The sequence below is a fragment of the Mustela putorius genome, unplaced genomic scaffold (assembly GCF_011764305.1).
Source record: "Mustela putorius furo isolate JIRA1106 unplaced genomic scaffold, ASM1176430v1.1 tig00003898_pilon_pilon_pilon, whole genome shotgun sequence".
Taxonomy (NCBI): Eukaryota; Metazoa; Chordata; class Mammalia; order Carnivora; family Mustelidae; genus Mustela; species Mustela putorius.
Window position 1 is genome coordinate 25,969,187 of NW_025422047.1, and position 13,403 is coordinate 25,982,589.

Here is a 13,403-nt window from a genome sequence, read left to right on the forward strand (position 1 = left end):
GAATAGCTCTGTTATTGAAAATTATGAACCAGAGCTAAATTACTAGGCCTCATACAGAAGCAGTTGATCCAGCAGCCTAGTGTCCAATAACACTGAACGTGAGATGCTACTAATTACTGCCCTATGGACCTTGTTGAAAATTTCTTAAATTTCAGCTGGTAAAAGGCTTTATTATTATTAATTCCTTTTTTTCCTCAGCAGATACTTGAAAGATAAGTTACTACAGTATTTAGAATTCTGTCCATTTTTTTTCTTTTTTTTTGGAGCACAACTATGTTACTATGTACTGCCTCAAGCACTAATGAAACACAAAACTACATTCAGCTTCCCAGTAAACTATAATATAAATATTTTACCAGCACTTATTATTAGTTTGCCATTTCCTGCTGACAGCTATTCCAACTTTGCCAGCAGGCACTGGATCTCACAATTGTATTATGTTTTGAACAAATAGCGACAAACACAAATTCTCACAAATAAATGAACAAGATTTCCTGGGAAAAAAAAACCTCTTCCAATGTTAAATGAATATTTCTTTCAAACTCTGACATGTAATATTATTTAATTTGCATATTGTACATTTCACTTTCACTGGAAAACAATTAAGTTAACGAGGAACTAAATACTGTGCACTCAGGGATAATTTAATATTACTTGTTATTTGATTTTAAGGTTTTTTTTTTTAAACTTTTGGCTGTTTTAGAGAAGCACACATCTGAATACTTATATTGATAATGGAGCCCTCTGGTTTTCAAATGATAACAGTTTAAAGAAAAAGCATGGAATAAAGCATCCTCTTTAGGACTACAAAATAAGAAAGTTCATATAAAACTTTGTGTTTTATATGAAACACAAAACTTAGCAATTGATGAGATCTGAAAGTGTTTAAAATATGTCTTGGCATACTGGAATAACTGGAATAACTTTCTACTAATGCAACTTATATCAGCAAACCTGATCCACTCCTTTGCCCTACTCTTGCTTCCACCACCTTTGTTAGATCAAACCCTTAACATACTCAACATTTGCCCACTTGTAATTGACTGTGGCTGGAGAAGAAAAATACAAAACGATGTTAACTGATCTCAGCTTAAGTTTGGGGTCAATTTTTGTAACCAGATCTTTAATACTGTGTACCACTCATACTACATTTTCCTAGCTCATGCATAAGATGCAGACAATTATTTTACATCTTCTCTCCTCAGTATCTCCAGCCTGTCTTTCTTCATCTTCATCCTAAACTGCTGACTATAGTTTCCGCCCCACTAAGAATGAAACAAACAAAAGAGTATTTCTATGAGCTCATACTTCTTTTCTTTAAGTTTCGTTAGCCAACATGTACTACATTATTAGTTTCAGATATAGTGTTCAATAATTCATCAGTTGCATAAAACACCAAGTGCTCATCACATTACGTGCCCTCCTTAATGCCCATCACCCAATTACCCCATCTCCCCACTCCCCTCCCCTCCAGCAACCCTCAGTTTGTATCCTATAGTTAAGAGTCTCTCATGGTTTTCTTCCCTCTCTGATGACTTCCCATTCGGTTTTCTTCCCTTCCCCTATGATCCTCTGTGCTCTTTCTTATGTTCCACATATGAATGAAACCATATGATAATTGTCTTTCTCTGCTTGACTTATTTCACTTAACTTATTTCATTCAGCATAGTACCTTCCAGTTTTATCCACAGTATAAGTGGTAAATATTCATCCTTTTTGATGGCTGAGTAGTATTCCTGTGTGTGTGTGTGTGTGTGTGTGTGTGTGTATACCGCATCTTTTTTTTATTCATCTGTCGATAGACATCTCATATGAGCTCCTATTTCTACCTATCTCTCTTTGTGCAAGTTTACTTGAATTTTTTTTATTAACATACTTCTAGAAAAAGTCTAGCTCTCTACTTTTTACTAGATCCTACCCTTCTGTCCCCCACTCTACAACATTAATGTAGCAATTCTCTCTTCTCCTTTTTGCACCAGACATACTTCCCTTGCTACTGGGTCGTTCACTTCAGCACATACACACACGTTATTTCTTGTACTTCTAAAAAACTCACTTTTGATTCCACTTCTCTTTCTGGCTCATTCTCTTTACAAACTTTCCTCTTCTCTCATTTCTTTAAAAAAAAAAATCCCTGAAACAGAGTTTCTATATGCAGTTTCCAATTTCTATCTCTGATTCTATAATCCAAACAGACTTTTACTGCCTAAACTTCACTGAAATGGCTTTTATCAAGGTTGTCGGTGAACTCCATGTTACTAAATCAAATGGTCAATTCTCAAGCCTCATCTGACTTGAACTCTCATTTGATTTGACAAAATCAATCATATCTCGTTCTCACAACACTTGCTTTATTTGGCTTGTAGGAAGACAAACTTACATGTTGTTTTGTTTTACAATTGTTTGTTTTCCTACCTCTGCATGTTCCATCTCAGATTTTTTGATATTTCCTTCCAGTTTCCATGACTTCTAAATATTACAGTGTTTCTGGGTTCAGTACTCATATCTATTCATTTTTTGACCCTTAATAATTAATTTGTTGAAGTTGCCCACTTGCAAGGCTTTGATATGCTGATTTAATATATAATGTATAAATTATATATATAAATCTACAATACAAAAACATCCAAATGTTACATAAAATATATTTATATTGTAAAATATATAAATACATAGTATATAAACCTATAAACATGTTATATATAAATCAGCATATAAATATGTGATCGATTCAGATTTCTTTTGTGAATTACATTCTTTACAGCTACCCACAAAGACATGTCCCCCTGGATAGCAAATATACATCTTAAGTTTAACATGTTCAAAGATAACCTTTTGGTATCCTCTCCTAACCTGCTCTTCACCCATTCTTCTGTTCAGGGAAAGTCAACTCCATTATTCTAATTACACAAACTAAAATTCCTTAGCGTGGCCTTCAGCTATTACCTTTCTTTCGCATACCACATCCAGTCTGTCAGTGATTTATGTTTATGTCATGTTATGTTAGTCCTATTCTCAAAATGTATCCAAAAGCCAGCCATTCCTTGCCACCCTCACTGGCACACCTTGGGTCCAAGCCATTCATAGTATCTCCCTGGATTATTACAAAAGCCTCTGCTTCTGCCCTTGTCTCTCTTTAGTTTTTAGTTTTATTCAACCAGTAGCCAGGAAATGTTCAAATCTAACTCAGCTAATCTCAGTTTTCTATTCAACTTCCTATTGCTTTCTTATTTCAGTCAGGCTAAAAGCAAAAGTCCTTGCAAAGATTATAAGGCATTGCATGACCTGTGCTCTTCCTCACCCCTCTGAATTCATAGCCACTTCCTCTCTTCGTCCATCACTCTGTCTGGCCACTTTGGCCTACTACCTGTTTCTCAAAGGTACAAACATTGCTCCCATAGCAGGACCTTTGCATTTCCCATCCCCTCTGCTGAGAAGGCTCCCTTTGCCCTAGCCACACACACACATATAACAAATAAATGGCTAACTTTCCACTTCCTTTACACAGATTTCAATGAGTCCTTTCTAGACTGTACTATCAAAAATTTTAAGCCTTCTTCCACACTTCCCATGACTTTCCCCTATTTTATTTTTCTCCTTATCATTTAACTAACATACTATATATTTTACTTATTTATCTTGTTTATTGTTTCTCTTTCTCACTTGAATGCAAGCTCCATGATGTCAGGGGTTTTGTCTTTTCATCTTATTTTGTCTGTGATAAATCTTCAGTGCTTAAAACATGTCCTAAGATAAGGTTGGTAAGTATCTGATTAATGAATATATGAACAAATGAATAAATAATGAATAAGTGAAGATTTGGGGAAAGTTGCGTAAAGAAAATATTTTATTAAACTTCATTTTTTGGGTAATTATTTATAAATTGTGAGATGTCTGATGAATTGAGGAAACAATAATGTATTTTTCTTCTCTGATTCTTCTGGTCTGACCTGCCAACTCTGCCATTGCACTCATTGATTTCAAAGGCTTTGATATTAGGCATGTAATAATTTAATCTTCTTTTATATCCCAGATTTCGCACTTAAAAAAATGCCAGTTAGTGCCTATTTATAAAATACATTATGGATGAATGAAAGTAATTTAAAATGACCTATTCTGGAATTTAAAAAATTATAGTCAGAAGGAATGTGTAATGATCTCTTTCTCCTCTGGACTTTTGTATATATATTTCTTCAGGCCCAGTATGTTTTTACTCCTTTCTCAACTTTTCATTCTCTGACCTTGAAGTCTCAGCTTAGATGTCACTTTCTTGATAATATCTGCTCTGCAAATGGGATTAAGGACCATACTTACCTCTATCATGACACTATACATTGGTGAAAAAGTTTATTGTTCAGTCTCGTAATAAATAGACTTCAAATGAATTGAAGGCAAGTCTCTTGTCTTATTTTGTTTTGTATACATCTCACAAAACTTCATGGCTAAAATATGAACAAACATTTAATAATAAGGGTACTTCTGCCCTCTAGAGATAGGACCTAATCAGTTAAATTGAGACATGTGAGAATGAAACAGGAGCTGTGTCTGTTTTGATCATTTTTGCATTTCGTGTTGGTGCATAGTAAGTGTTTAATACATGGTGCTGAATGCAGTTCTATGTAGTGAAATTAATAATGAATATAAGCACATGTTATTGCTTTCTACTGTCTGTGTTCGTAAGATCCAAAATGTCTTCAAGAATCATCACCTAATAAATGTACTCTGTTAACACAGAACAAGCTTATCACATTGACCTGGGTTTTTGGTACTTTCCTTTACCAGAATCTATTTGAGGAAGATCATTTTCCCAAAAGCCAATTTGTAGAAGGATGATTTGTCAAGTTTGTTCCTTTTAACTTTTCAGTGTTAGCAGTCAAGTTTTTATTTTGTCATTATAATAGCATTTTCAATAATGTCCAAATGCTATCTCAGCTCCCTTTTGGCATATGTAAACTAAGGGGCAGAGAGTGGAAGAGATAGATTAGAGAATGTGGAGAAACTGAGGAAAACTCAAAATTTCTTTTCATCAACTTCGTATTATTTGTGTAACCTGAAAACAACCACATTACTCGACTGCAGAAACTGGATTTGCTCTGTTCTAGTCTCAAGTGAAAGATAATTCCCAAGTGAATCAATATCTCTTCCCAGAAGCTAGCTCCCACAATCATTTCCCAAAGCTCCAACCTAAAAATGTAAATAAATTTTAGATTAAAAGAATATTCTAACCCACAGGTTGGGAGAAAATATAAATAACATATATAACAAAGAACATGAATCTGGAATATACCAAGAACTCTTACAACTACACAATAAAAAGTAGCTGATTTTAAAAGATGGACAAAAAATTTGAATAGATGTTTCTCTAAAGGTGTGGCCAATATTGAAATGGCCAATAGCCATGAAAAGATGTCTAACAAAATTAGTCACTAGGGAAATGCAAATCAAAACCATTATGAGATACACCACTTCACACCCATGAGGATGGTTAAAGTAAAAAAGATGGACCATAAGAAGTGTTGATGAGTATGTGGAGAAATTGGGACTCTCATATATTGCTGGAGGAGTGGTAAAATGGTACAGCACTTTGTAAAATAATCTGGCAATTCCTCAAAATGTTACCTTTGTTTCTTTCCTGAATTTGACTCCCTGTTTATGGATTTTTAGACTCCGTTTTCTTGACTCATTTCTTTGAGGAATAGGTCCTTTAATAGCTTCCTGAGAAAGGCTACCTGGAAGGTAAGTTATTTGAGATACTATCTGGAAAAACAATATTCTATTCTTATATTTGATTGATAGTCCTGTAGGAAAACTTTTTTCTCAGTATCTTTAAGCTATTTTTCTATTGTTTTCCACTTCCTATTGTGTGAGGCTATTGACTTGTTGAATCGTATTTGTGTTTTAACTGCTCTTTGTTGTTTACTTGTTTATACAACAAAATATAATTAATGCACCTAATTCCTCTTGGGCAGATCTACTCATTCAAAGTGAAGTGGAACAATTCTACAATGATGGAGAATGTGGGATAGTTTAAAATCCAATTTAGTAGTCTAGACAATGTATATTCCTCACTGAATTTGTCCAATAAAACTAATCTGACTTTTCTAACTTTTGCTAGCTTTATTGGCATTTCTTTTGATATGCATTAGAAGACATTTTAATTCCACTTAGAATAGTGGTCAGATGGTAGTTAACACGTGGTGGGAGACCATTAATGAAATGAAATCCTCTTCTGTAAAGCACTTTTTCTTTAAAGTTATGACAAAGTCATTCCATGGGGGGAAAAAAAAGCTTTCAACTGTGGAAGGAAAGTGATAAGGGAACAGCAGTTGAGAGCAAATACTAAAAAGAGAAGATAATTTTTGAATTGACAACCCATTTATTTATATTTACCAGATAATTACTTTACCTCCTGCAACACTTTGATTATGAAATAAAGGACTGAGGAAATTAACTGGATTAATTCAGTCAAGTAAATTGTCAGTTTTTATTTAAATTGTTTCCAGAGGTTTTCAATCAGGTGGCAGGTGAAAAGATATTCTCACCCTTCTGTCCTGAGATTATATCAGAACCTCAGCAATGGGAGTTGAGAATATAGGGCTATTTGGGTAAGAGGAAAAGGACATATATTTTCTAAGAGTTCCCCGGGGCTTTGGATACAACTCCATGCTGGTTTAACCAATCCAGACTTGTATTTCTACTTTACAGTAGCCACTTTACTCAGTCTCTCAACTGCTTTTTATCTACCTAGCCCCGCTACTATTCCCCCCCCCCTCCATTTTCAGAAGGGAAACTAATTGTGATAAAGTGAGACATTTTGTAGTGAAAAGGATACAGTTTTAATACTTTTAAAACATTTCAAAAAGCAATACAATTAGCTAAGCACTTATGTTTTATTAGTAATAGCAAGCAAAATTAATAAGTAAATTCAACTAAAAATGATTATGTGTCAGAGTGTATAGTTTTTACATTGACATTTCACATAATCTGACTTTGCTTAGAAGAGAAATCACTCGGCTGTTAAAATTACTTTTAAAGAGCTGTCAAAATTGGAAAACCTGCTGTCAAAAATATGATGAGAAAAGTTTAAAAATGGTAAAGTATGTTGACTTAGACAAAAAATATTACCTTCATGAAGGAAAACTTGAATATTTATCATGATCTTCAAAAGGGATGATTTCCCCCCCTGAAATTGGACATCTTTGTTTTAAAATTTATATCTTGACACGTTTATTTTCACTTTAATAGCAACATGAATGAAACCATTTATATTTGTACCACAATGAGAACATGTCTAGGTGCTAGAAAATACTAAAATATTAATGCCATCTATGATCCTTCTTACTATTATATAATTTGCTTCATTTTTTAAAAAAAGATTTTATTTATTTTGACAGAGAAGGGGTGTGAGTGAGGGGAGGGGCAGAAGGAGAGGGAGAGAGGTCATCTGAAGCAGACTCTCAGCTGAGCATGGAGCCAAGACCAGGCTTGATCTCACAACCCTGAGATCATGACCTGAGCCAAAGGCAGATACTTAACCCACTGAGCCACCCAAGCATCCCTATTTTGGTTCATTTTTAATTGAAGAGGAATTTTAACCCTGTCCTTGTTTTCAGCTTCTTGGACTTCTTATATATGTATTTATGAAATAAAAACATCTTAATCAATAGAAGGATGGAAATTATGTTTTTTGGAAAGCTTGGTGAGATTTTTATATTTTTATTCTGCCCATTAAAATTACAAGAAAATAATATTATCTCCCATATGCCAGATGCTCAGTTATGCACCACTGAATTTGAATTCCAAATGGTTAACTTTGAAACTTCACACTAGTCTTCACTTAAAGATTGATCCTTCTGTCCCTATCATAATATAATTCAAAAGACATAAATATTTGAGGGCCCTGGAATTGAGGAAAGATACATTAGTAAAACTGAGCCTCTTTTAAACTCTTTCCATTTTACCATGAGTAAAATCTGTCAATAATTTAAACCTCAAAGACTTGAATTTCTCTTTGAAATAGATACTAGAATTCTCCAGAATATGTTAAACATTAGATTATCATTTCTTAACAAAAATAAATAAGGATTGTATTTAGGTGACTAAAATATATGAATATGAAATAAAGCACAAGATTCCGCCCCTATTTTTCTGCCCTTATAATATAAGGCTTTAAGTTGGTAGGCTGAGTGACTACTTTGTCCATTTGTTACTGTTGTGTGACCTTAGGTATTTGCCTCTTTCTCCATTTATGTACTACAACTAATCAGAATTGTCCTCAATCTGGTTCATTCACAAAAATGTTACAAGGATAAGCTTAAAAATGATAATAAAGAACTTTGTAAATGTACCTGTTTAAATAGCCCTGTTTTATAAAGAAGGAAAACAAAGTAAAGATACAACTATAATGGAGTGGATTACTTGAGCTGGAATTGTGGAAGAAAAAAATTTTCTCTGCAAAAGGAATAAAAATACAATCGTTCCTGATGAGCAAAGAATATTGTTTTATGATAGTTACTTATGTGAAATAACTTAGGGTTGGCTATTAGACATCCTTATTTTTATATAACCTTCTATTTTATTGCCACTAGATTTAATCATGAAAATTTTATAAATTGAATTTCATGCACCACATAATACATGTATCCTAAAACATACAAGCTTAAACAATAAAGGAAAGGTACTTAAAAACATTGCCATGAGTGAGAGAAATGTAATTTCATGGCATTGCCTTGAATGCCAGAATAATTTTAGTAGATGACAACTATATAGAAAATTAAGTGTGGGGCTTGCAAATTTAAACATATTTGAATCTGAATATATAAATCTCATTGTTCTCAGAATCATGTTGACATACCCTTATTACATATATGCATAGGAAACTGTAAATTTAGAACTCTAACTGGTAATCCAAAATACAGTATGTGTACATTGAAGAAAAGTTTGTGTTGCTATGGGAACTTTGGCTTTGTTTACATTATATTGCAAACTATATTATGTGCCTTGGTTCACCTTAATGACTACCTTCAGATATTGCTAATTATACTATTTTCCCTCATTCACTCTGATGATTAACTCCTTAAGGTTAATATTGCTCATCTTTATTGAGTTAGTTCATATTTTTCTTGAATACAGAAATATGAACTTACATTTACCTTCATTTGTGAAAATTGCATTATGCATGTTGCCATCACCTGTTCATTACATTAAGTAAAAGGAGTTTTAGCTTTTATGAAATTTGCAAAATTACATTTATGAAAATTATAAGCTTGACCTTGTTTGCCTATAGGGTATAACATATTCTAAATTGTAGAAAATAAAATTTGTGAACATTTCTTGTTTTGGATATAAAAATGTATAATTTCCCTATTCAGAATTTTTTGTAGCATTTTAAAAAGAGGAAATCTAGGCCATTAAAAAAATTGTTCACACTTTCAATGTATAGGCAAAGACATGATGAAATATTCATTATGTATATGCAGAATCTCTATAGAGATAGTAATGAATGTGTTACATTATAAATATACCTATAGAACAGATGTTGAATCTCAAAGCTTTAGTTACCTTTCCACATTTCCCAATTAAGAAACTGGAAAATCAGAAAAATTTTAGAATGAAAACTATGTATGGGTTATTTATTATTTTTAAAGATTTTATTTATTTATTTGACAGAGAGAGAGAGAGATCACAAGTAGGCAGAGAGGCAGGCAGAGAGAGAGAGAGAGGAGGTAGCAGGCTCCCTGCTAAGCAGAGAGCCTGATGTGGGGCTCAATTCCAAGACTCTGAGATCATGACCTGAGCCAAAGGCAGAGGCTTAACCCACTGAGCCACCCAGGTGCCCTGTATGGGTTATTTTAATTAGGAGAAACTGGGATTGCTATCTTTATTCAGAAATTGTCCCTGGGTTTCTACTGTGTGCTAGATATGTGATGGACATGGGCATTCCTGGTAATAGAGATAAGCTCTCATAAGGTTATAAATATCCAAGGAAGCAAATACAATATAGCCATTCAGATCCTGTATTTTATAAAGCTGTTGTTAAAACCCTTAGGATTTTTTTTTTGCCTTCAGGAGTATATTTATTGTGTTTGAGATAATACATCAGGTAGTCTCTGAGCTACAAAGGGTAAAAAAATATTCTCTTATTATAAGTTGACGTAAGTAAAAGGTAAAATGTTTTTTCCAACAGCATGAACCACAAAGAAAGAGATAGATGTTTACTATAAATAACCTTATCCCTGAACCTCTATGTCTACCTTTGTAACTTCATGAAAATAATAAATTAAGTTAAAATTCAGTATAACACACACACACAATTTGGTATAATATAGGATATAGAATGCACTATAATTATTGATAAAGTTCAGGACAAGTATCCTTAGCTTACCACAATATGCATGTCAATATCCCAAAGACTGAAGACTAGTCTGTTTAAAATGTCTACTTGCAAAGCTACAGCTACAAAATTCTACTCTTAATAATATTTATCCTTTTGGGTAATATTTCAGTCTTCAAGGGATAAAAGCAGAGAAAAGAAGTATGTACACTATGAGGGTTCAGAAAAATTCTCCCCAAAATGTGCTACTTTGGCATGTGGACTATTTTGAGCTGAAGGCAATCAAGACACAGCAAACTCAAGAAAAATTTTTACCTCTCCCTTTAACTACCTAAAACAATTTATATAGGGGTCCTAACCCAGAGAAAGAGCTATAAACAAGAAAGAACTTTTTTATTTGAATGACTCATCTGTATGGGAGGACAAGCATCCAATTCCTAAACATCTGCACTTCTTATCCTGTGAATCACTCTCCTCCCTTATGAAGTCCATGGCCTCTATCACATTCCTTTAGTGAAGATGGCATATAAGCCTCAACTGCCTGACTTATACCCATGTTTCATATTTTTATGGGATCTCCATATGTATATAATTAAATTTGTTTTTCTCCCATTAATGTTTTATGTTAATTTGATTATTAAACCAGACCAAAAAAAACCTCCTAGAATGGTAGAAGGAAAATTTTTTCCTCCCCAACAACAGAAGTTGATATTGTAAAGGCTATAAAGATTTGCATCACAGGGGCATCTGGCTGGCTCAGTCAGTAGAGCATGCAACTCTTGATCTCAGGGTTGTAGTTTTGAGCCCATGTTGTGTGCAGAGATTACTTAAAAATAAAATTAAAAAGTTTGCAGTACAGTAAGAAGGTGTCCCTATTCCTTCCCGTTGCATAGAAATTATGTGAATTAGGTTGCCTATTATCTTGCCATATTCTGCTTTGTTGATCAAATACTGAGAAGCAATGCTTCCAACTTGAATATCTGCAGACTGCCAAAGGGAACAAGCCAGCAGCAAAATCTTTGAAATTGTCGAAGTGGGACTCCAGTTGTCTTTAAGGATATTTAGACAGGTCCTTGACTATTGATGTTTCAGCGATAGATTCTGGTGTGAAAAGTAACTTTTGGTTGCTTAAACAGATAATTGGATGAAAATGTGATGTCCAGAAAAACCATACCACCTTCATGCACACAACCTAGTGGACCAAATATAGCTAATTCCCATTCATAAATGTTATCTCTTTGACCCCAGGATGGCGGTAGGGAGGAGGAATGTGGATGACCTCAGTTAGCTCCTTCTGAAGTCTTCGCACTAGCAGATAATTCAGCAGCGGTTTTTTTTAGAGATTTGGGTGTTTTGTTTTGTTCTCCCCTGCCCACCCCCACACCCCCCGCCACTCCTCCCCTGTGACAAGATTTTCTTTATTCTTTTTCTTCAGGCTATCAGAGCAGTGAGGTCTCTCTGATCTGCATCTGAACTACCACTGCTGGTGTTCGGGTTATCATCATTGGATATTTACCTATCATTGGACACCTTGGTGAAGTTATTTCCTGGAAAATTCAACTGTTCATCTGAACTATTCATATAGTCCTACAGTGTGGGAGAAAGAGAGGAGTGGAAAAAAACCATTCCTTAAGGAAATGCAGGCAGCTGGGAGTGGGGGTTGAGGGATTAGGAAAAAAAAAAAAAAAGCCAAGGAGAAGTGTGGAAAATTAAAAGTAGGGGGGATTATGCCCTTTAGGAACCTTTTTAAGGATAATAATTTTAAGGATAATAATTTTTTAAGGGTATGGCTATTAATATTTGCAGACAGGTTGGTTCAGGTCAAGAAGCAGGGGTTTGTGGAGAGAAGTTTTATGTATGATATAGGAATGATGGATACATCATTGTCAAAACCCAGAGGACTTTTTATAGCACTAGAATGAATTTTAATGTATGCAAATAAAAAAATCTTTTAGAAGGTTGGGAGATCTCAGAATGGAATGCATATTGTCACAAAACAATCTAACTGTATGACATTAACAAAACAACCTCACTGCAGGGATGGATAGTAAAAGTCCTGCCTTAGTAAGTTTGAAAATGAGTGGAGTCTGTAAGACCAAAAGCAAAGGGATTCCACATAAACATTTATAACTTCAGTTAATATTTGTTTTCCATAAAGGTATGAGCTAACAATTCTGAAGCCACTATGCCTATATACTAAAATTGAACAGTTAGGTAGATGGATGGCATATAGTAGAAGCCAACAGTTTCTCACTGTTGCAACTGGAGAATACAGGCAAATAAGAAAAGGCTAGAATGAACTATTTGATAACAAAGAGTGGAAGACATCAGCATAAACTCATTTTGGCTTAATACAGAGTCAGAAGGATACATACAGAAATATTTATAGATATGTTTATATACAAAACTTAATATAAACTCATATATTTCCTTACTCTATTAGATGAGAGGGCCTAGAAGCAAGGACAACCAATAGTGACAAGCACACTTAGCACACTTAATACATAGATCTTGGTTTCTAGAGCCACTCTCTGATCACAGGAACTAGGGCTCCTTGGAGAAAAGGCTGATTCTAGGGCTATGACAGGGAATATACAAGATGAACCTGGAGAAACTTATAGTGTCAGAAAGTAAGGAAGTATTCAACACACACAACAGTGATATGTCAAAGGGATACAGAATGTCAAAGGGATACAGTATGTCAAAGGGATACAGAAGCCAATTGAAATAGCTCCTGATGGCCAAAGCTGAAATGATTTGAGCATCAAAATAAAGTAGTATTGAATTATAATCCAAAGTATAAGATAAGTATCCATGAATCCATCCTGATAAAAATAAATGGTTGGTAAGTAAACGAATGGGGGTGAATAGACATATCTCCTATGTAGTAGAATTCCCAATGATTTATGTAGAGACTCTACCCTCAAGAAGATGGAGTATAACTCCTTACACCTTCAGTGTGGGCTACATATAGCGACTTCCTTCCAAAGGGTACAGAACGAAAAGTTGAAGAAAAAGAGTAACTTTACAGTGGAGAAACCTGACCAATACCGCCTGAGCCAGGTGATCA

The 13,403-nt window shown here is 34.2% G+C and overlaps 1 pseudogene; it reads right to left on the reverse strand.

Moving 5' to 3' along the window:
* Positions 1-5,151: 5,151 nt before the first annotated feature.
* Positions 5,152-11,914, reverse strand: LOC123388366 (annotated as a pseudogene).
* Positions 11,915-13,403: the final 1,489 nt, after the last annotated feature.